General features: G+C 40.7%; 1 long non-coding RNA gene across 1 annotated transcript; it reads left to right on the top strand.

The window, feature by feature from the left end:
* The first annotated feature begins 7062 nt into the window (after positions 1 to 7062).
* LOC311512569 lies at positions 7063 to 24160 on the top strand. Its single transcript, XR_014709478.1, has 3 exons — positions 7063 to 7272; positions 21311 to 21454; positions 23065 to 24160. It is a non-coding gene; the product is annotated as an uncharacterized lncRNA (long non-coding RNA).
* The last annotated feature ends 272 nt before the right edge of the window (positions 24161 to 24432 follow it).

Raw genomic sequence — 24432 nt, 5'->3', positions numbered from 1 at the left:
TCGCACTACTCTTAAACAGTTTATAGAATCTCATGTCTTATGTTCATCTTCACTCCAATGGTGCACTGATACTTTGGATAATAACGGTACCTGGGAGCACATCATGACATTACCTCTCCCTCACCAGTACAATACAACAATGCTCCACGCTCAGGCAGATCTTCTATACTTACATTGCCTTAAAAGTGCCACCTCTTGTTGATGCAACACTGTGACAGTGATTGCCAATGTACTGGAATTTGGAACTGTACCCCTGGTATATTCTAAAAGAGGGCACTGAGGATTTGCTGGGGTAATTCATGAAAGTGCAGCTATAGCATCTTTGATTAGACCTAGAAAGAAGTCTGAAAGTGAAATCCCAGTCCACTGGAAGGCAATGGAAGTCTTGCCATTGACTTCAGTGAGGCCAGGATTTTTACCCTGCGAGTGGAAACTGATAGGGTCAAATCCTGGCCCCAATCCACCTGCTTTGCACCACGCTGGTTGTGCACAGTAGGCAGAAAACTGGCTTAATGAGACAGTTAGAAATTCTTCCAACGTACAGGAATTCTTGGTGGGCAAAGAGCTGGCATATTTGATTATGTGCTATCCCCCAATCCTAGGCGTAGCATAGGGGATGTGTCAGAGACACTTCTGGGGGGAAAGAGGGATGGCTAACGTGACGTTGCAGTCATGCAATCTCAGGCTATCAGGGGGTGAGAAGGCATATATAGGGAGGAAAAATGTAACATTAGCAAGAAAAGTATTATCACGGAGGACTGTGAAAATATAGTTATCACAACGACTGAGAGCCTGATGATCATCAATAAAGTTGTCAGATTTGCTAAATAACTTTTTAGACCCCAGACTGGTTCCATCCAAAATGACATCAGTGTTCCTATTTTTTCCCGTCAAAATGACAAGTGAGCTTCTCAAGGTGATGCTTCACCACAGGTGTCACGTTGCCACAGATTCAGGAGTGAACACTGACTGCTGTATTATACTGAGAGGGTCAAGGGGTTTCTAACTAATGTTAGTATCTGATGATGGGGAAAAACAACTCCTGCTGGCTGAGCAGCAGGAATGATCTTGGCAAACAGTTCAGTGCTGCAACTTCAGAAACTGTACATCTGACTAAGATACTTTCTTTGTGGCACTAGCACTGGGATTTGCATGCATGAACTCTGAAAGTCTGCTTCAAGCCAGTCTCTGCTACTGAGCTCTATGCCGGTGGCAGGAGGTTCAGTGGCTGACGTTCACTTGTATTCACATGATTCAAGCTCAGTTGTCCCACTGGGCTTGGAAAGAAGTTGCTCAGGTAGCAAATCACAATTTTCCAAATGAAAGACTGCATTATCTGCGTTACTTAAAATTCCTTTGAAATGGCACGTAGGAATTAAATGCAAGTTGGTTTGCCTAAACCTGTGACTATCAGACTTGATTGTAGTAGGAGAATCAAAGAACTATTGACTGGATTTTCAGTTTATGAATTGGTTATTGGCTGAGTGGCCCTCTGAAGGTGTCAAGTGATCATTTTTACTTGAGTGCTATTATTATTTGAGGATTCTGAGAAGTGTAAGATAGTGGCAAAGGACATGGCTATCACAAGCAAGGTAACAGGTGGGAAGGGCTGGTACAACCAATGATATAGACAAGCATATTAAGCTGTGCCTGTGATATGTGTGGGCAGCAGCAGAGAGAGATGCCAGAGAGATTCCTCTGCCTGAACCATTAACATGGCTTCCTGTGGGCCTGATTTTCCTCAACTGTGGAAACCAGGACTATCTCATGGACTTTGACAAAGATACTCCTGACTTTCACTGGTGTAAGCATAGAGAAGACTTAGACGTAGGATGTGATCAAAATATATAACCCTCTAATAAAGTTGATTCAGCACACATCTGTACCATGTGCTAAAACAATATGAAAATCGTAACTGTTAAAAAACTGTAATATTTATTTACAGTATCTGAGATCCTCAGACATCAATGACTGTGAGGCAGAAAAGTAGCATTATCCTTGTTTTACTTATTGGAAAGTGATACACTTCAAGTGGATTTGTGGGTGCTCTGCATCTCTCAAAGTGAGGCTCTGACTTTGAGAGATTAGACACCCAAAATTGAGGCATCCAAAATGAGTGGTCATATTTGAAATGTATGTCCCTATTATCTGTTTGAGTGGGGAGGGATGGGACTCCAATAATAAATTAAACAACACTTTTTCAAGCTGATCATTTAGATATTTCATCTACAGAGAAAGTGTTCTCTTGGGCTGAAGACTTTCTGTACTAGCCTTCAGCCCACTGAGATGTTGAAGAAAATAAATCCTTTAATGGCTCAGCAGAACACCAACTACAGTCAATAGAGATACTCCTTTGACTTCAAAGAGAATTGAATCAGCTCCGAAAATACCAGCATAACTACGTGCCAATTTATATACTTTCTCTCTCTCAAATTAACTCTTTTACAATAATAAAACTGAAATCTAAGAAAACGATAAAACTTTTTATGCACTTAATATAATTATTCCAATCATGAAATGATCTGTAAAAATAGAACTGATAGATTTTCTTCCTTGTGTTAAGTCAAATGACACCAAGTTAGGATGCACTGAAAGACTTTTAAATGAATACATACAGTATTAAAAAACATTAGTGTGATAATAAATTTGTAATCACTTAAATGAAGTATGTTAATCAAGTTTTTAATCACACTGGTAATTAATTTAGGTCAGGAAGGACATTAACAAAGCATGTTTGAAGCTTTAAGTTTGGCAGCTCTATATAATTAATTTTAATATTTCCAATAACCAAGGCACAGAACACCATGCACAGTCTAGATGTCAGATATCACTGATGATCCTGTTAAAAATTAACTGTACTTGCATGCAAGTAAAGATGTAAAGAAGTCAGTATAGATGAAGTGAGCTGTAGCTCACGAAAGCTCATGCTCAAATAAATTGGTTAGTCTCTAAGGTGCCACAAGTACTCCTTTTCTTTTTGCGAATACAGACTAACATGGCTGTTACTCTGAAGTCTGCCATTGTAATTTATATTCCTCTTCCATCAGAAGGGGCTACTATGCTTTCAGCTACATGCTCTTTCACACTGTTTAAAAATGCAACCCTAAAAATGGCCTATTTCAGGAATCCTCCTCTTCACTATTAATTAACATATATAATAACCCAGCAGCTGAACACATATTTAAGATCTCTATGGTCTCCCACTTGCATCCTTGCCTAACAATCAGCCGTGACTTTGAATTTGAAGTTCTGTCTCCAAAGCAATCATTCATACCTGTAAACTTACTTCTGTAGCATCTGAGGAAATTCTAAGCAGCTGCAGTCATCCAGACATAACAGACATGTGAGAAAAGGAGAAGACTCTCCATTCCCCTTCCCCAAGCAGAAAGAGAGATTTGCATAAACTTCTATAAGTTTCCATAGCAATCTAAATGACATAACATCACACAAAATACATCTTCAGCACCTTTTCGTCCATACATCCCAAAGCACTTTACAAAGCTAGCATTATTACCTGCATTTTACAGCTGGGACAACAGGCACACTGGAGTTGATTGTTGCGGTTTCGGTCCCTTTGACACTATTTGAGAATTCAAGTTGAATAATAAGAGGAAATATTTCCAAAAAAAGTCAGTGGATCCTTTTGACATTTTCAAAACAAACCATTTCTACATTTTGTTTTGAAACAAACGGTTTTGCCTCAACCCTGTGTAGAAAAGGAGAAATTAAGGAAGTGAAGAGGGAATCCTCACACTCTGTATGTGGCAGTCCGGACTTCAACAAACCATTTTTTCATCAAGGAATAATCAGGTCTTTGTTTAATCTTATTTTCTGTGTTGCAATTTATTACACCTATGCTGTTTATAGCAGGTAGCACATTATCTCCAACATGACTTTTGTCCTTCCTAAATAGAAAATTAAGAATAACCAGAGAAGAAATTATTCACAGTTTTATGAGAGATCTAGCCATATGGCTCCCGTTACATGGGACAATGCAATCCCTGAACAAACTAGGACAATGGACCTGCCAAGAGTCTTGTATGCACAGTGGATCGATAGTGGAGAATGATCAAAACCCTACCAACAAGAACATAAGAACAGCCATACTGAGTCAAACCAATGGTCCATCTAGCCTTGTCTTCCAACAGTGGCCAATACCAGGTGCTTCAGAGGGAATGAACAGAACAGATAATCATCAAGCGGTTCATCCTGTGTCGCCCATTCCCAGCTTCTGGCAAACAAAGGCTAGGGACACTAAAATGTTTCCAAGGTAAAAGAAAGCAAGTTGTTATGTTTCTATTGCTAAATCTCCACACCAAAGGTTCTTGACCAGCAAACTGAATAGTCAAATAAGTAGTTATCCCCTTTAAAAAAGTTTACTAACTGCTATCATCTGCTACTGTTACATAAATATTTTGAATAAAATATTTATCAGCTATAGTGCTTCAACAGAATCTCACTAATGAAGATCACTGGAGATTAATTGATGTAAATGCTCAGGTTTGCAGCACTGATTCATTTCTTTTATGTCCCAAATCAATAAACAATTATTTTAAAAACAGAGGACATGCACACAGACACACAAAAGTAATCCTAGCAGCAATTGCTCTCGACTTTGGTAACATCCTCATTTTACACAATCCATAGTACAGAAAGCTTGGGCAGGCAATAATTTTGTAGCTTTATGGGAGAGGTTTTTGTTTTAATCTCACTATTCATTTATTTTTCAGTTTGATTCCTCAGTTTCTTTTTAAAAATTGAAATATTTTGATATGAAAGACTCAGGCCAGAGGTTTCCAAGGACCCAGACTGTGGTATATGTAGCATTGATGGTACATGAGTTTGTTGGAAGTGGGAGGCTCCCCCATTTAAGGAGTAATAGGGCTTGGGGCTAGTTAACCCCTATTGCATTACATGGTCCCTCTAACAAAACAGATTTTCAAGGGAGCAGCAGACTAGCTGAAGATATTATTTAGTTAGATCAGAGGCTCTTTTGCCTTGTGACACGTGAAGTAACCCAGTGTGTTCAGCTCCGTCTGTCTAGTGCCATGTTTCTTGCTTCATTGTAGTCTGCTTCCATGACATGACATCTTTCTCAATGGTTTTCTTATACGTCATCTGTTGTCCTCCCCTTTTTCATCCTCTATCAAGTGGTATCCACTCAAGGACTTACTTATGAATTCTTTTTTTTTTTTACATCTGTACAACATGCTCAAATCATTTCAGCCTTCTTTCTCAAATCATTGTCTCTACCATCTGTTGGCCAGTTCCTTGTAACACATCAGCATTAGTTACTTTGTCCCACCAGTGGACACAACGTATTCTCCACAAGCATCTCTGATGGAATGTGTAAAGTTTCCTGTAATGGGCTTCTAACATTTTACAAGTTTCAGAAGTATATAACAATGTGGGTATCACAATGAAATTGTATAACTTTATCTTGGTTCTTGTGTGAATCTCCTTATATTTCCAAATATTTACCTGTCTCAGAAAAGCTCCACTTGCCTTCCCAGTTCTTGCTTCCACCTCCTTATGAAGTTGGCCATGACCACTGATTGTGCTGCCAAGGCAAACAAACTCATTAACCAAGATGTGTTCCTCAATATCTATCACAGGATGGTAGCTACCTCCTTAACATGATAAAATCTAATCCTGTTAGGTGACTACCATGAGGTTTAAGAGGAAAGAGGCAGACAGCCTGGTGAGCAGGTTTTCCTGGGAGCATCAAGTCATGATACTCTCTGCTATAGGAACCAAAACCAGACAAGAGAATGGTGCTCTGGGGAAGCCTGCCTGAATCAAACCATAGCCCCAAGAAGGAGGGCTGTGGGGCTCTGGTGTCAAGAGGACAAAGTGTGAGAATCCAAGGACCAAAGGAGGCTCTGTGGAATGAGGTTGGAACCCAGATCCTGGTGAGGCCTGACTGAATCATGACACATCTGTGGGATCCTTTAACCCAGAGGAAAGAGTTGTGAAAGCAGGTCAGGAGAAGACTGGTTAGAAAGGCTCTCTCCAGAGAGGCCAGGAACAGAAGTGGAACTGGCAACACTCCCGGATTCAGAAGCCTTGGAAGAAGGGAGAATTGGACCTGAAGCTGACTGATGCCCAAGTGCAGCTCCCCACTTCCAGCCAATACTCCTCCACCTCTTTACCCCCCCGCCCTTCCCCCACACACCTCCCCCCACCTTAGCCCCTTTCTGCCCCCTCCCCTCCGCACATCCTGCATCAGATCCATTTCTCCCCTTTCTTCTCTCTAACTCATACACACATACATTCACACGCAGACATCACCAAAGTACTCCCTGCCCTCTAGCCACAATCCCTACCCTTAGTCAAACCTCATTATCTCTGAGCAGCAAACTGTTTTTCCATCTTGTGCAACTTTTTGTGATATCAAAAATGTTCCCATTCTGCATCATGATGAAATGATACCTTTTGAAGTTTTTCAAGGGGAAAAAAAGAGCCCCCCCCCCTTCAAATAGCCAGGTAGTGAGGGTGTGTACCTGAATCAGGCAGACTAGGGACTTGAACTTGGGTCTCCCAAATCCCAGATGTTTGGATTGACCACCAGGATATTCTGGGGTGAGCTTCTCTCTGGCTTTGACCAGAAAATCCGGGATCTGAGAAACCTTTTCTGATAAATGTTTAGTCAAAACCAGTAGGATACCTCAAAATGTTGCTTTCAGCAAATTGGCATTTTTCTGACAAAAGACAGTTTTAATTGAAAGATTCTCTACCAGCTCTGAACCTCATCCAATCCTTCCAGCCAGCCTCCCCTAGCCAAACAACTCCCTTTACATCCAAATCTCCACAGCCAAATCCATAACTGATTTTACTGCAGAGTCTGTAAATACTTTATTAAGGCTGAAAATAAATGTGGACAAAAAAGGGGAGGGGGAAAGAAACTTGCATGTGATACTTCAAACATGAAATTTTTAAACAGTTGGTAGGTGAACCAATTAAGTTTGGGAACTGCTGACTTAAATATAAAATCATTTATATTTATTATTATGCCTGGAGCATTTATAGTCATTACATTACTTTTCACATACAGCATTAAATCACCAGAGTCTTTTAATAGATATTTATGGTCAGATGGGACCCTTGCAATTATCTAGTCTGACCTTCTGCCTAAACACAGGCAATAGAAGCTCACCCAGTAATTTCTGCGTCAAGTCCATAACTTCTATTTTAGCTGCAGCGTATCTACTAGGAAGATATCCAGTCTTGATGTAAAGACTTCAAGTGATGGAGAATGCACTACATCCCTAGGTAAGTTGTTCAAATGGCTAATTACCCTCACTGTTAAAAATCTGCATCTTATTTCTAGTCTGAATTGGTCTAGTTTCAGCTTTTACCCATTGGATTTCGTTATGTCTTTCTTCTGCTAGATTAAAGAGCCATCTACTCTCAGAAATCTCTTTCCCGTCTATCATCAGATGATAAGCAATCTTTAAAAATCACATTCTGTTACAACTTCATTGTCTACAAGAAGTGAGTTATAAAAAAAACCCCATGAATTTAACAATGCCTGTTAAGATGTCACAAACCTTAGGGACAGAAAGTGGCTGAGCCTAACATCAGCATGCAGGGCAGTAATGCTAAGTGAGGTCCCTGCTGCGCAACTGCATTAGGCATGCCTGAAAAATGGCTCTGGGGACTGGGTGAGGGCACAGGCTATATGCTCAGTGTTCTCCCCCTGAACAAGTGGGTGGGGAATGGGCAGAGAGTGGTGGAGAAATTTCATTTACGGGCTGGCCAGTAGAGCTGATTGGATGTACAAGAGTCGAGACTTGTAGCAGATTAATCCCCCTCACCCCAGTGCAACAGGAGGAATTTGAAGGAAATGGGCCTTGGGGAGTGTCTACAGGACATGATGCCTTCTGAAACTACTCCTGGAGTTGTACAGCATATCCTCTGCCCTTCGCTCAGAGCAGTGTCTACAGTCAGTTTAATGCTTAATGATCCTATTTTCATTACATTTGTCCTTCCTTTCCCTTTCCTTCCCTCACGTGTTGTGTCAATATCTCACAATGTCAATTCAGATATAAGGAAAGGGAGTGTGGCTTTACCTTTTTCTGTAAAGGGTCTAGCATATTTTTGTACTAATACATAACAATACTAATCTATCCTTCTAAACCACTAAAGAAAAGAGCCAACAAAAAGGACAGAAACTTAAATATTTCAATTTATATAACTCACACTATTATTCAGCAGCCAGGCATTTACATTTCATTAGCATTTTTTACTGCAGGGCCACTATATGTACATGCCATACATTTATACTGCTATATAGTTAGATGACTTGACATTTTGAATGTTACTTTGAAGGTTACAAAATTTACTATCGTTTTTCCAGGTTTTGCTTTCAAAATAAGATTCTGCCTTCAAATAAAATATTTCAGAAAATAAAACAAGTTAGGATCGCCCCTCTCACCTACATGTAAAAAACCAAAATTCATTTGTCAGCTAGCACCCTAGCAGTACAATTGCCCAGAGCTCTTACAAATACACCCTTTCTTAATAGGATTCTATATTCTAATAAATTGACACCTTTACAACCAAGTGGGCAACCTACCTTGAAATTGAAATGCCACTAGAACAAGAAGAATATGCACCTCTGGCAGAACACAAATGACAGCTCAAATATTCCTATGAATCTTAAATGCATCCCCCATTCAATTACCAATTCTTCTAGGGAAATAACCTCTCTTTAATATATTTTGGTGCATTCTTAAGTGAACCACTAGACTAATGAAAACATACTCTTGATTTTTGAGCTCTGATTGGAATCAAATAATTGTAAAATTGAAAAGAAGAATGTTGCTAATGCAGAATGAGAAAATAAAGAAAGATAAAGAGACAAGGTGGGTGAGGTAATATCTTTTATTAGACCAGCTTCTGTTGGTGAAAGAGACAAGATTTCAAACTCCAATAGAAATTTCAACCAGCAGCTTAATAACAATCCAATAGCAAATGTCAATGATTTATGTAACTAATACCAGACTCTCCCATCTTATCTCTTCCCAAAATAATTACTGGATACCAGAGCTGGATGATGAAAAATATAGAAAAAATAATTACACTGCAGTGGAAGCACCCCTCTCTGGTAAGAAACTGCAACCTCCCACCCCTTGTGCTGGGATGAAGAACCCTGCTATAGCCTGATGGAAGGCAGGAATTCACCTTGGAATCACTCCAACAGGGAGATCTATTCAACATAATTATCAGCATGGACAGAAGAACCACGGTGCAACTGAAAGATGCAATTAATGTGAATATAATAAACTGAATTCAAGGCATCGCAAGGAACTCAAACTCCACCAACAAAAAGCCCCTACAGCCTCAACCCCTTATTCCCCAGTCACAGCACCTCCTGCCTTTGGACAATGGACAATTCTTGCATGCAAAGCAATCTTGTAATGTCCTGTCACAGGGTGACTGGTCCCTTTAAGGGAGAGCTGGTCTGTGCCCAGGATAACTGGTCTAGACTGGGATTATTCTGGGAAGGTCAGCCTGAAAAGAGGAGAGGGGTTAATGAACAGCTGGAGAATTTGAGTAAGCCTACTGGCTACATCTGGAGAGGGTGTGGTCAGGTGGGGAGCAGAGGAACTTTAAAGACAGAAGATAGGGCACCCAGAGGTGAAGTGTCTATGCTCTCAGGGAAAGGAACCCTTGAGGGAGTTGGTACCATGGGACTGTTTTGGTCCCCCCCGATGGGGCATTTCTGTGCGCCAAAAATGCTAACAAGGGGTTTGAACAAGCAGAAGCAGCCAGCCAGTTTTCACAGCTGATTCCACCTTATCATTACTCTTTGGGTATGCTGGGAGCACAAGGGATGGCAAATCTCAAACCCAGGACTGTGTGTCCCCAGGCAGTGCTCAGACTGCAGCTGCCACCTGTCAGCAAACTGGAGACACTGAAGAAGGGTGATAGTGGAACTCTAGCTCACCAAGAGCTCTGCCCATGAATTGCCCAATTGGGGGAGGTGTGTGACCTCACAGATTGGCTTGAACACTCTACTTAAGCAAAAAGGAGGCCAGTGAGGTTGTCTGCTGGTGGCTGGGCTGACTGACTGGCTTTAGGTCCTTGTTCCTCTGCTCTGACTCTGTCTTTGACCCTTGTCTTGACTCTGACCACTAGGCATGACTGCCCATGCCCTGGTCCTTATAGGGAGATGTGGTAGTCAAACTCCCATTTATATGCAAATTCCTGGAATTCTTCTGAGGCAAACCGAAGTCCATTGTTAGTGAACACAGTGTCTGCAATGCCATATCTCACATTTGTTAGTCTCTAAGGTGTCACAAGTACTCCTTTTTGCGATATCTCACAAAGTGGGCCTTCAGTTTGCCAGTCACTGACTTGTATCAGGAGAGGCATTGACCTCCCAACAATTTGAATATTAGTCCACTGTAATGAAGTACTGCTTTTCACTGATGATAAATAAGTCCACTCCCATCTTTTCTCATAGTCAGGTGGGCAGCAGTCTCCTTATGATGGCAGTTATCACATGACTGGCAAGTGTCACACCCTTCAATCAAGGAGTGGGGTTCTGTGTTTGTTCCAAGCCAATAAGCACATTCTCAGGCCCATCTAAGACAGCTGTTAATGCCCAGGGGTGAGGCATGTATTTTCTTTGCATGACATCCTTATGTAATGAGGTGGGGACAACAGCTTTCTGTCCTTGAAATAGGACTCTGTCCTCATCTTTAATCAGTTGGCTCATCTTTAATGTGAAGATGTGTGAGGCTGGCTGGCCAGATGCCAGCTTTTGCCCAGGCTGCTGGCATTAGCTAAGAACTGACAGACTCGTAGCTGGAGACCAAAGCAGTTCACTTGTGTGTTAGTTTTGCTAAAACTAAAATAGGTATTAGTGTTATAAGAATGTATTTTAGTGTTTAGACTCTGTGGGATGTTTGTAAATTGCAGCATGCATTAATCTCACTTGTAATATCTGTATTCCACAGGCTTTAGTGAATTTGGGTAAGAGATTGTCTTTACAGACTTGAGACCTGTAGGCTTTTGCATCAGTACCTTAATCCATACCTATACCTTAGTTAGCATATGCCCACATATCTATAACATAGCTGGCTACCCCTTTTCACTACCACTAATAGCAAAACCCAGACGTAGCTCCTGATGCCCTGCCTTTGGCTTTGTGCAAGATGGCTGTATAGCTACAAGCCTGAGGAGATGCAGGTGTGTTCACATTTTATGTGTTTATTTTTTATCTGATATTGCACTTGTCCAGATACTGTGCCAACATCTTTACAACAAATAGAAATGGAACAGATTCAGAGAAAACTTACATTGATAAATGATGTCTACACAAATGTCTCTGTATCCAATATTGCCCTGCAGTCTTGCCAAACTCAGCTCCACAGGTTCACCAAAGGGAATGAGTTTGCCAGGAGGTGGAAGCCTTCTCCTGAGAATGCCCTGCCTTCATTCTCAGCAAATCTTAACCACTGGGATGGGTCCCAGGAAGAGAAGAAACTAGCTCTGAGACCATAAAAGAGATGTGCACCCAGATGCAAGTAGGTGGAAGTTACATTAGTACATGATGTGCCCACAACAAACCATCCTACTTTGGGGGAACAGTGTTTGTTCTGCACCAGCTGAAGTTTCTGGATTTTCTTAAAAAGTAACCGTAATAGGAGCACACTGCAGAAATCTAGCCAAGAGGTGAAATATCTGTCTAAAACCTTGTATGGTCCTCATCAACATATTACATCTGAGCATCTCAAACATATAAATCAGTTCGTCCTACAAAACCTCTGTGAGATAGGGCCTATTATTGTACCTATTTTCCAGAAGAGGAACTGAGGCTCAAAGTGACTAAGGCTCTGATCAGAAAGGTAGTTAGGTGCCAAAGTCCTGGGTTTAGGCTCCACTGTGATCCACATCCTGTAGGTGTCTAAGCTCACTCAGCACCTAAGTTTTCAGGGTAAAAGTTCCCTAGGGGCCTATGTTTCTGCCACTGCATGTGTGCACTGTTGCCTCGCTCTAGGCATCCACATGCCTATCCCCCATCCCCCCCGAGCCCCAGAGCGATTCACTAATTGGGATAGGTACCCATGTTTTTCACAAATGTCTGTACTGCAAAAAAGGTGTGTTCTTAACTCTTAACCTGTGTTAGCTAACTTGGGTTAAAATGGGAGGGATAAGGTGAGTGAGGCAATATCTTTTATTGGACCAACTTCTGTTGGTGGAAAGTAAAACCTCTTCTACTTTATAAAAAGAGCTCTTCTGTTCTGAGGAAGGATGCAGAGTGTCTAAGCTGAATCCAAGTTAAGACAGATTGGTAAGCAGAAGGGGTCCTGCATGTTGGACACACTCACTTGAAATGAAATGGGAAACTGGAGGCTAGATTGTTCTGCATGAAGGGTTTGAAGTGGGGAATTAAGTTAGCAGGCAATGTGGTGTGTTACCAATTGTTGTAATGAGCCACAAAACCAGGATCCCTGTTGAGTCCATGGGTTTTAGTGTCTGGCAGAGTTTTGAATTTAAGTTCCCAGGCTTGCTTTTTGAAGGTGTTGTGCAAGTTTCCTTTGAGGACAAATATTGAAAGATCGGATAAATACCAGTGAAGAGTTGGCATGTCAGGTTAGCAGCTCAAGTTGAGCTATACCTGTTTACACCTGCTGAGGATCAGGTCTTAATATGACTTGATTTTGACTAATCAGAATCCCTACTTTTTATATTATAGTCTGGGTATTACTCGAGAGCCCTGTGGTTTGGCCACTCACTTGAATGTGGGAGATCCAGGCTGCAATGGCTGTTTAACACACAGTAGAATAGCTTCGACAGGAGAGTTTGAGAACCACTTACCCCAGAATATCCCATAGCCTGGTAATTAGGGTGTTCTGTTGGATGGGGTGGGGGCAATGCAAGCTCAAAGCCCTTTGCCACAACAGATAGAGTGGAGAATTGAACCTAGGTCTCCCACAGCCTGGCTGAGCGTCCTAACCACTGGAATAAAAGGTATAAGGGTGGGATAGTATAACCATCATCTCCTCCTCCATTTTGTGCAAGGCCAAATCTGTTAGGGGGCCCCTGAGCATGCCTATTGTATTGGGCTCCACACAGGAGATAGGTGGAAGAACACATATTTTGAGGATCCTGCTGGGGCTTAGGTGTGACGTACGTGCCCAGGCACCTTGAGTAAGGCAGGTGTGTGCATGCTCTCTGGCCAATTTTTAGGCATCTAGGGCACTTTAGCAATGGAAATGTAGGCTTCCAGGGACTTTAGACACCTACAGAGTTAGGTGACAGCTGAGCAGGGATTCTGAGGATCTCATTGATGCCTAAATGTTGATTTGGGCATGTAAAGTGGCAGTAAGGTGCCCAAGTCCTTTTGTGGATCTAGCCATTGGCCTTCCTGTCCCTTAGTTTTCTTATCTGTAAAATGGGGATAATAATAGCTATCTACTTCACAGGGGCCTTTGTGAACTTTATTTATTTTAACTTATAAAATGCTATGATCTTCAAATGGATATGTTAACTTACTATTTTCTATAGAATTGCAAAAAAATTTAAATCTGTACTTTTGTTATAGGCAAGTCATATACCGGTCACAGAAATCAAAATACACTGTACTCCTGCTACCCTCATACTAATTGTTAGAAGAATGTAATGTTGGTTGAGATTATCAAATCTCATTTACCTATGGCAGATGGTCCCAATAAAAGTGAGAGGATTTGGATGAGAATGTGAAGCAAAATTAATTTATTTCTGTAAAGTGCTTTAAGATCATTGGCTGGAAGGTGATTTAGAAGTAGAAAGTAATGTTATTTTACCACAGGAACTGTAACCCTAGCGCAGAGAGCCATACCCATAGGAACCCTAACTCCAAGTCCCCTAGCCATGGAAACCCTAACCCTTGCATGGGGAAATCTACCCATAGGAATCCGAACACTGGGAGGGGGAGCCCTACCCAAAGGAAACCTAACCATAGCCCAAAGAGCCTCCCTATGGGAACCCTAGCCCCAAGACCCCTACCCATTGGAACCCTAACACTAGCCACAAGTCCCCTATCCATAGGAACCCGAATTTTAGCTCCAAGTCCCCTGCACATAGAAGCCTTAACACTGGCCCCAAGTCCCCTACCCATAGGAACCCTAACACCTATCCCCAACTCCCAAACCCACAGGAACCCTAACACTAGCCCCAAGGCCTTTGGAGTTAGGATTAGGGTTCCTATGGGTAGGGTCCCCCGGCCTAAGGTTAGGGTTCCTTTGGGTAGGGCCTTTGGAGTTAGGTTTAGGGTTCCTATGCCTTGGGTCCCCAGTCCAAGGGTTAGGATTCCTATGGGTAGGGCCCTCCATGTTATGGTTAGGGTTCCTATGAGTAGAGGTCCCCAGCCTAGGGTTAGGGTTCCAAAGGTTTGGGTGCTTGGAGTTAGAGTTAGGGTTCCTATGGGTAGGGTTCCAACCCCTATGGGTTGGGGTTCCTATGAGTAGGACTCTTGTATTTAGGGTTAGGGTTCCTATGGGGAGGGCTTTTGGAGTTAGGGTTACTATGGGTAGGACCTTTGGAGTTAGGTTTAGGGTTCCTATGGGTAGGGGTCCCTGCCCCAGTGTTAGGGTTCCTATGGGTAGGTATTTTGGAGCTAGAGTTAGGGTTCCTCTGGGTAGGGCACCTCACCCTAGTGTTAGGGTTCCTACGGGTAGGGCCTTTGGAGTTAGTTATTGAAAATGAGGATGAGTAGTAATTATTTAGGGAAATATGGTAATTCCAAGTATAAAGTAGGAACAAAGAACTGAAATTTAGAGAGAGAAAAATGAGGCTGAATATCAAGAAAAGCTTCCAGACCGTGAGTTATTTAGTCATGTGTAACCCTCCCAAAGGATGTGGTGTAAGTCTTATTATGTGGAACTTTTAAAATTAGACTGGATAAAACACTAGAAAGTGTAGGGAATACATCCTGCACTGGCACAGTGTGTGGCCTTTTACTGTCTTTCAAGCAACCCCTAGCAGATGTCGTACTATGGCACCCTGTCTGTGGCCGTCCCGTTTCTTCAGGGGCCCTGTAAGAACTCACAGTTCATAAAGTTATTCAGTCCCCAGAAGGAATCCCATTTATTTAGGCATCAGGTGCACAGTGGCCCTCCAGGCCCTAAACCCAGTTCAGTCCCCCTCTCCCAGTGGTCCAACACAGTCTTTCAAAACAAAACACAAACTAATGCAGCCCCCTCCTCCTTGAGGGTCTGCTGTCAGTCTCCCCCTTGGGCAGGGTCCCTTCCAGGCCTCACTGCCTGGAGAGCATTCTCCTGCTTCTTACCATCTTAATTATGCTTTCCATTCCCCCCTGTAGCTTCCTGCTGCCTTTTAACTTGGGATCTCTTGATTCTCCTCAGGTGGGGTTCATCATGTAATCGTGGCTGGCTGAGCCCCAGGCACTCCAGCCTAAAGGCAAGCCAGCCTGTTACACACACAAATGAACTGGATGAACCACTTAGTGAAATTGTTTAATTGTAGTGATGTATCGTACCTGTGAAAAGACACTAAGTAGTACTTTGGAGAGGGAGCAAATGCCTCATTTCACTGGTTCCTTATTTTGTACCGTATATTATGATTTTCACGCAGCTACTGTGTGTAAGACACATTAATTTTAGGTGGGGCTGGTAGTGCTGCTTTTTATTAGGGCTGCCCAACACTTCCCCCTAAAATCCTAATTTCAGTAAACTTTACAAAACTTTATCTGTTTGGCTTGAAATTTTCCATGCCAGGTGTCTGCTTCAGGCAGAATGTTGTTGGGGGGAAATTTCAGCCAAAGCAGTTCAGCCATTTCTGAGAACAAGATTAGGAAATAATATGTTGTGTTGCCTCTGTTAAAAAATTCTGGTGAATTCCAAACAATGGGTGTATCCAGAAGACCAGGTCCTTCTCCGTTTCAGCACTTTCCATTTCAAATATGCAAGAACATCACTTTTTTTTGTGTTATTTGTCCTGATCTTCCCAAAATTGTTTCTATAAATATTACAACAAATTTCCATGGCTGTAGAGATGGCATCTCCTTCCTCTATCTTTACTGGAGAGAATAGAAGTAGCCAAATTGAATATCTGCCCACGATTGACTTTCATCATTAGCCTATTGTCTTTCAAAGCCTCTCCCATGCCCTTTTCATGCAATTTATATGGGATAGGGCCCTTGTAGTTAGGGTTAGCATTCCCATGGGCATTCCCGCCCTAGGGTTAGGTTCCTATGTTTGCCTCATTTGTCACACAAGACTCTTACAAATTTCTGGGCAACTTCGGATATGAGATTGCCAGATTTGTATCTATGTTATCTCGCATTCCAAATGTGTCCTATAGCAAGGTGGTTCCCCTTCAGTGGATCTCTATCCATACTGGGTTGTTTTGAGATTGAAAAAAGCTTAGCTATGCCGTTTGATTCCCTCTCTTCTTTTCTATACTTGAAGAGGCTACCTACATCCTTAAGGAAAAATCCAGTCTTATTAAAACAGTCACAGCATGCAGTCATATTAATTCTCATCTTGTACCACAATGGGATAACCTGCACTTCCAGATCAAGGTCAACTACACACGTAAGACAATCTGGATAGAAAAATGATTAACAAAAATTAAAAACATGATACAAGATGACAGACTGGCCTCCTCTGATTATATATGTAACAAATGAAGGTTACTTACCTGTAACTGAAGTTCTTCAAGATGAACTCTGCATATTCACACTCATGGATGCTCTGACCCATGCAGCCTGAAAGGTAAAATTCTACTAGCAAAAAGAAAAGGAGTACTTGTGGCACCTTAGAGATTAACCAATTTATTTGAGCATAAGCTTTCATGAGCTACAGCTCACTTCATCAGATGCATAAGAGTGGAAAATGCAGTGAGGATGTTTTTATACACACAGATCATGAAAAAATGGGTGTTTATCACTTCAAAAATTTTTCTCTTCCCCCCCCCCCACTCTCCTGCTGGTAATACCTTATCTAAAGTGATCACTCTTCTTACAATGTGTATGATAATCAAGGTGGGCCATTTCCAGCACAAATCCAGGGTTTAACAAGAATGTCTGAGAAATGGGGGGGGGGGGAGCGGGAGGTAAGAAAAAAAAAGGGAAATAGGTTACCTTGCATAATGACTTAGCCACTCCCAGTCTTTATTCAAGCCTAAGTTAATTGTATCCAATTTGCAAATGAATTCCAATTCAGCAGTCACTCGCTGGAGTCTGGTTTTAAAGTTTTTCTGTTGTAATATCGCAACTTTCATGTCTGTAATCGCGTGACCAGAGAGATTGAAGTGTTCTCCAACTGGTTTATGAATGTTATAATTCTTGACATCTGATTTGTGTCCATTTATTCTTTTACGTAGACGTAGAGACTGTCCAGTTTGACCAATGTACATGGCAGAGGGGCATTGCTTACACATGATGGCATATATCACATTGGTAGATGTGCAGGTGAATGAGCCTCTGCTAGTGTTGGTGATGTTATTAGGCCCTGTGATGGTGTCCCCTGAATAGATATGTGGGCACAGTTGGCAACGGGCTTTGTTGCAAGGATAGGTTCCTTATCATACACATTGTAAGGAGAGTGATCACTTTAGATAAGCTATTACCAGCAGGAGAGTGGGGTGGAGGGAGAGAAAACCTTTTGAAGTGATAAACACCCATTTTTTCATGATCTGTGTGTATAAAAACATCCTCACTGCATTTTCCACTTTTATGCATCTGATGAAGTGAGCTGTAACTCACGAAAGCTTATGCTCAAATAAATTGGTTAGTCTCTAAGGTGCCACAAGTACTCCTTTTCTTTTTGCTAATACAGACTAACACAGCTGCTACTCTGAAACCTGTCATTCTACTAGCAGAAACTATTGAAGAGTCCATGTGCCATCCTTGCCCCCACCCCCTAGCTGAACTCTGCACTTTCCAGGGCAAGGTTTTAAAAGGAGCATGGCACTCCACTGACTCGGTTCCTTCCCCTGCGATCAGCTGGATGGTTATGTTGTTGCTGTAAGATCCTTTCAGATTGTAGATAGATAAAGTTACATCATTTTATTTAGTGATCATTAGTTAAAGGATATATCAGCCCTAGAATGGTGAAGGCTCTGGTCCCTATGAGCTGAAAAAAGGTTACCTCAGGTTAACTAGAGACACCTGAGGCCAGGTAAGGGCTGCCAGGGACCTTTACAAAACCCTCTTCTGGTAAGAGAGAGAGAGAGAAGCTGCAGCAGAGGTAATGGTAGCAGGAAGGAAAAGTTTCCCCTGGGCGGAAGATGGTCTCTCCTCTCTGTCTGCGGAGAAGGGGGTGGTTTTGCTTAAGAGAACTTCTTGGGCCAACTATGTAAATAGGGAAAAATAAAACCACAGTGAAAAGAAAAACCCTCTGGAGTCAGATTGATTTGCTCCAGGCCCTATACTATACAAGGAAGAAATATTGAAGTCAACAAGGCAAAGGAGGTACCCTGACACAGAACCTTTATTTTTCTCTCTGTATATATAATATCAGATTACATGCACTGCCCTGATTGTTCTCACTCTTGTACTATTGGTGGGGTTTTCTTTAAATAAATATTTTAAAGTACTTTTCTAGTTTGGACAACTTTATATTCTGTTCACCAAGTGTTCCAGGCACACAGAGTTCTAGGAACATAAATCCTATTAACAATAACGAGAGTCCAATGTCTATGATACATATAATCCTAGATATTCAGTAAGTTTTCCTGAATACATTTTCATAGGCTAAGGCTTCCTGACTCCTGCCATGTGCAGATAATAGCAAATGGTAGCACAGATTCAGCATCATGGTAAATATGGCCCAACTATCTAGTAATGTGTATCCATTGCTACAGTACAACATGAGGTTAGGTTTATTGATTATTTTATTTTCAGCACTTTAGATAAATTACTTGTATTAATAGGCAAGGGAGAGATGTTTCAATCCTCTACTCTGACCATATAAACACTTGCCGATCCTCCACAGCTGTGATTAGCTGAGCAGAAAGGTGAGGTCTGTTAATTAGATTCTCATTCATATCATTATTAGAGCTGGGTAAAATTTTTCAAACAAATAGGGTTTTTTTGCCAAAAAATGCAGTTTTGGTGGACTTAACGTATTCAGGATCAGAGGAACAAGAAGCCTCCCTTACGTTGTCATTATGACTACAAATTGCCATTATGAGTGACAATTAATAGTTATTGGGCCAGGGAAAGAGCAAGAAGGACTGTATGGTGTAGTGGTAAGGGCACTCACCTAGTATGTAGTAAACTCAGGTTCTTTCTCCAGTGACTATTTATAAAAAGTGGAACACCTTCAACAGGAGAGATTGAGAGAGCCCTTCCCTAGAATATCCAATAGGCCAGTGGCTGGGGAATACTCTGGCAATGTAGGAGACCCAAATTAAAATAATTTCTCTCCCCCCTGCAGAGAGGTTTATTGAACCTGGGTCTTCCTCATCCCAGATGAGTGCTCTAACCAGTGGCCTAAAGGTTAAATGGGAAGTGGCTATTGCAAAACATCCATTTCAAGTCAAATGAAACATGGTTGGTTTGACCAGAAAAGGGTTTCTTCAATTCACCAGTATCGTCTGCAATTTTTTTATTTGGTTTGACCCCAATTTAATTTTTCATAATTATTTTTGGAATTGCCAACAATCCAAAAAATCAGTTTGTACTTTCAGAGTACTGTGGTTCACCTTTAAATAACATTGACAAGACTGAGAATACTAATAAAAACAATTTGGATATGTGCTAAAATGACTCTGAATTGAAAGTTTTATCACAGAGATGTACTTTGGAAAATCTCATAAAAGCTAGGACACTTAAGTACATGCTTTCAACATGACATTTATTGTATTAAAAAGCAGATGGATTTTAATAGAACAGTCGTATCTTGAATTTCATAACCTTTTGTAGTTGGTTTATTTTAACCACTGATGTTAATGTGCCTACAAACCTTGTTGAGAAATACAATAGACCCTGTCAGCTGCAATATAGCAAGCTGTGCATCCTGTGTGCTAATTAATTTTTTCTATACATAAGTCACCTGCCTAGTTTGCTGTTAATATTTTAAAATGCTATCACCTATATGTCAAAATATATATAGCAACAACATACAATCCACAAAACCAATTAAATCCAATAAATTATCATATTACTATGTGCAGAACTCCATGAGCATGTCAGCTTGAGATGGAATTTTTTTTTTTTTTTTTTTTTGGCGCTTTAGAAAGCAGAGGCCAATTCTGTGAGTTTGTAAAGATTCCTTCTCAGCGTTTAATTCAAGAGGAATTGAGAGCACTCTACAGGGCATGGGAAGCACTCTGCATCTTGCAGATTTGTTGAGTTTAAATTGCCCAAGGGACATTCTGATTGTGTGTCATTTAAGAGTAGATTGAGTAAATCACTTATAATTAAGATTAAGATTTTGTCATGGGTATTTTTAGTAAAAGTCACAGGCAGGACACAGGCAATAAACAAAAAATCACAGAAGCCAGAGCCCCACCACCAGGGGCTGACAGCCCCAGCCCAGAGCCCTGCTGCGGGGGGCTGACAGCCCCAGCCCGAGCAGGGCCAAAGCTGAAGCCGAAGAAGTCATTGAGATCTGTTAAAGTCACGGAATCTGTGACCTCTGTGACCAAATCATATCCTTACTTGTAATATACCGTAGGGGAAAACTCTGCTAAATCAATGTTTCATTGATCTGCAACTAAAAAATGACTGAAGAGGTAAACTCTAATAATTATGAAATTTACCCTACCTAATGCTTTAGTGTTACACCTAAAAACTAATGTTTCCTCCCAAACCCTTGTGAGATAGGGATAATAATATTAACCTATTTCACAGATAGTGAAATTGAAAAACAGAGGGGAAGGCCAAAATTTTCACACTTGGACACCTAAAGTTATGCACCGAAATTCATGTTCAGGAACTTAAATAAAAGTCTAATCCAAAGTCCACTGTGGTCAATGAAAAGACTCCTATTGACTTCAGTGGGCTTTGGACTGGGCCTGTTTTGTTTCAGGCTGGCCACACAGAAATGGAGGCCCCCAAAATTAGTGAAAATTTTTGACAATTTTGGACATGCTGTTTGTGGAAGAGCTGGGATTAAAATTCAGAGTTTCTGTCTTTCATTTTCTAGTCTGCTTTGTCCGGTATAGAGGAAGAATTGAACTATGCTGATTTTCAGCCTAATTAGACTGAAAATCTAAATACCTAAGAAATAGTACAACAACCCCAAAACTAGTCTTAGAAGTGGATGAATTATATTTTTGTGCATAATAGTAATTGCAAATGTTGATATTTTTCATTAAATGATTCATATATTTTCTATTCAACCAGTTCTAACTGGTGTTTATAGTGAAACAAATGATTATCGTTCGAGACATGTCTGCATGGAAGAAAATCATCCCATGGACCATGGCTATCAGAATCTGTTCTGCTGCATCAGCTGAAAAACGCTGCCCTCATTTCCATCAGGAGTTGGTATTTAATTGCTACTTGGGAGTATATCATATATAGAAGTTGTCAGATGGAAAAACCAGCAATTGCTTCTCTTCAAATAATCTGCAGATAATAAAACACTCTTGGGAACAGGGCAGGCTCACTAGTTTACAAATGTGTGTGTGAATACTGCTAGACTTCTCCTAACTGTTAAGTAAAATATCAAGGTGAAACTGGCTCAGTCCCATGACATTTGTCGTGGGACAGGTCCTCAGAGGGTACAGCATGAAATTAATTGCTATAATTTTTCAAAGAGTTGTGCAGTTTTAGCCACAAAGATTCAGTTAAAGCCAATGGACACAATGCAGCTAACACCCTGCACAATGCTGAAAATGTAGGGATTGGTGGTATTTTGGTAGAGTTCGTTATTTTAAATATTACCAATAAAAACTGTCCATGCAGACCTTACTGGGCTGGATTTGAAAAACTTGCTCTATTGTAAAAGAAAGTGTTGCATGTAATAGTAGTTGCACATAACAGTTAGATAAGCAGTTTCTGCATTCATCATTCTTCATTCTGATATATAGTGAAGCTCACGAAAGGTGTTTTGCTGTGGAATGAATTGTTCTCGAAAAGATACTGTAATATATAGTTTTTAAAACATTCGTACCAGCACTTAAAACTGAATAATGGAACGGCTCATATTTATTCTTCCAGTTGAAACACAGAATATAAAATAAACCATAAGAACTACTGACTTTACTTTCATTGGCTCAGGAAAGCATTTGCAATAAAAATATAACATTTTATGAGGCACACAGGAATATAAATAAGCAAGTGGCCTGACATCATAAGATGCTGGGAATGGCTAGCTGATTTCTGTTCTATTTTTCTAACTAGCAGGTGTGGAAACTTCACATTCTGTCTTATAAATAGTCCTGTGTCACTTGCAGAGATTTTTCTGCATGCACCCAGGGGTAAAAAATATGCACAGAACAAACAATTCAAAGAATCAAGTCAGCTGGAAGGTGATAAGTGATTAAATTAATAAAGAACATATATTTGTGTGAAACTGAGCCAGAAAGGGTTAAGCAACTGGCAGGCTAAGTGACCCAAATTCAACCTTTAAAGACATATTAGAATAGTATATAAATGATAATTAGGGCTGAAGGGCTAAAATCCATATGCTGTTTATGTTACAACCTGATATATAGACTATGTCAGCTCTTTTTACAGGCACAAAGTCTAGAGTTTGGTCAAGAGGCCAGAGGCCTAGCAAATAGTGAACAATATTAGCTAAAAGAAGCAGATCAAACAAAAGACAACCTTGCTTATTGCTGAAATAAGCTTGGTAAGCAAGATGCCAGATGAAGAATTATAATTGGTGGTTTTATCTAAAAGTTGCAAGCAGACCTAAGGAATGAAAGGGGCCCTGTTTCTTCTGTAGAAGAGGTACGTTCCTACACACCAACCTTGAGTTTATGGAGGAGGTTCAAATGTGTCAGTATGAGATATGACATCCTCCCTCTCACAGATGTACACCCCTCCTCCCAAGCCATTACTAGTGCCAGCCTTTGAAACACAAATGAGCAACTAAAAGGCAATCTTTATTGCTATGTACTTTTCATTTGCCTCTTTGCTTTAACCCCTAGGTATGTACCTGTTGGACAATCAGATGAGCTACTTCATTCCTATGGACCCCAAATCAGAATTCAACATATATATTTTATACTAACACAGTTTATACATTGTTTAAAGGAAAACACCTATGTACTAATTGTATTTTACTTGTTAACCTGAAACCATGGGCAGAGACATTATGTAATCTTTGACTATTGGCTACTGTGCTTATCTTGTCTTGCTGCTAGACCTATCCAGGGGTTTGGGACTGCCTACCCCGTCATTTCCCTCTGCCCATGGAAAATCCATATAATCCATTGTAATCAATTGTTTGGCAGTGTCTCCCAGCATAATAAGCAAGGTGACACTCTGCCAACGCTGTGCATAATAAACCCATGTGCTTGATTCTACACGGTGTCCATACTTTGTTCCTTCAAGGCCATTCATTATAAATAGCTAACAAAGCCATGTTAGATAGACTAGAGCTTTGAAATGTAAACTTGCAATTGTTAGAGAATTAGATGTAGATACTGATTGTGTTTGCCTGTGTTTACCTATATCTTGTTAGATGTTAACAATGTAACCAGATTAGCTTGTAGATGCTAAACTTAGGTTCTTTCTGTTACTATATTCTATTCATTCAGAGATCCAAAGGGAACATTAACATTTAGATGAGATGTGGTGTAATAATATCAGCCTTTATTTTTCTTTGAAGTTTGTAGTAAACCACCTATGAACGGCTTGAATGAATAATTACCTATGCTACTCAATGCAACTAATTACCGGTGCATACATAGTAAATAGAATTGACTTCAAAGCCATAATGTATATTCTTCATCCAATGAATGCCTGCTGTGTTGACTACTGTCAAGAGGCGATTGCAGCCTGGCAGAAATCTATAAAAACTCTAGGGCTCCAATCCTGTTATCTCAGATCTGCTTAAGCTTGGTCATGGGAAGCTTGAGCTGCAAGACTGAGGTCTCTGGATTACCCTGCTAATTCTCATGGAGGAATCTGAACAAATTCTATATATAGACTGCCTACTGAATTATAACCTATGGAATTGATTCTGAAAGAACTTTTTGCAACTCAGCAGCTCACCATCTCCACTATGATACTGACCTAAGAACTTCACTCATATCTGTATTTATAATGATTTTTAACTTCAATAACTCTTTTCTTTTTCAATAAATCTTATTAATAAGAATTGGCTGTAAGCGTGTATTTGGGTAAAGTCTGAAACATTCTGATGGGTAATGTGTCTGATCTCTTGGGATTGGTAGAACTTTATATATGAATAAGAATAAGATTTTAAATAATCTTCACCGTATTTGACTTGGCTGTCTGGGTGGGAGCCCAGGGCTGGATTGCTTAAGGGAAACTGTATTTCTGGGCTTCTG

This window comes from Lepidochelys olivacea (assembly GCF_965140295.1).
Source record: "Lepidochelys olivacea isolate rLepOli2 genome assembly, chromosome: 1".
Taxonomy (NCBI): Eukaryota; Metazoa; Chordata; order Testudines; family Cheloniidae; genus Lepidochelys; species Lepidochelys olivacea.
Note: the sequence above shows the minus strand (reverse complement) of the source record. Positions and strands in the feature narration are given on the sequence as shown.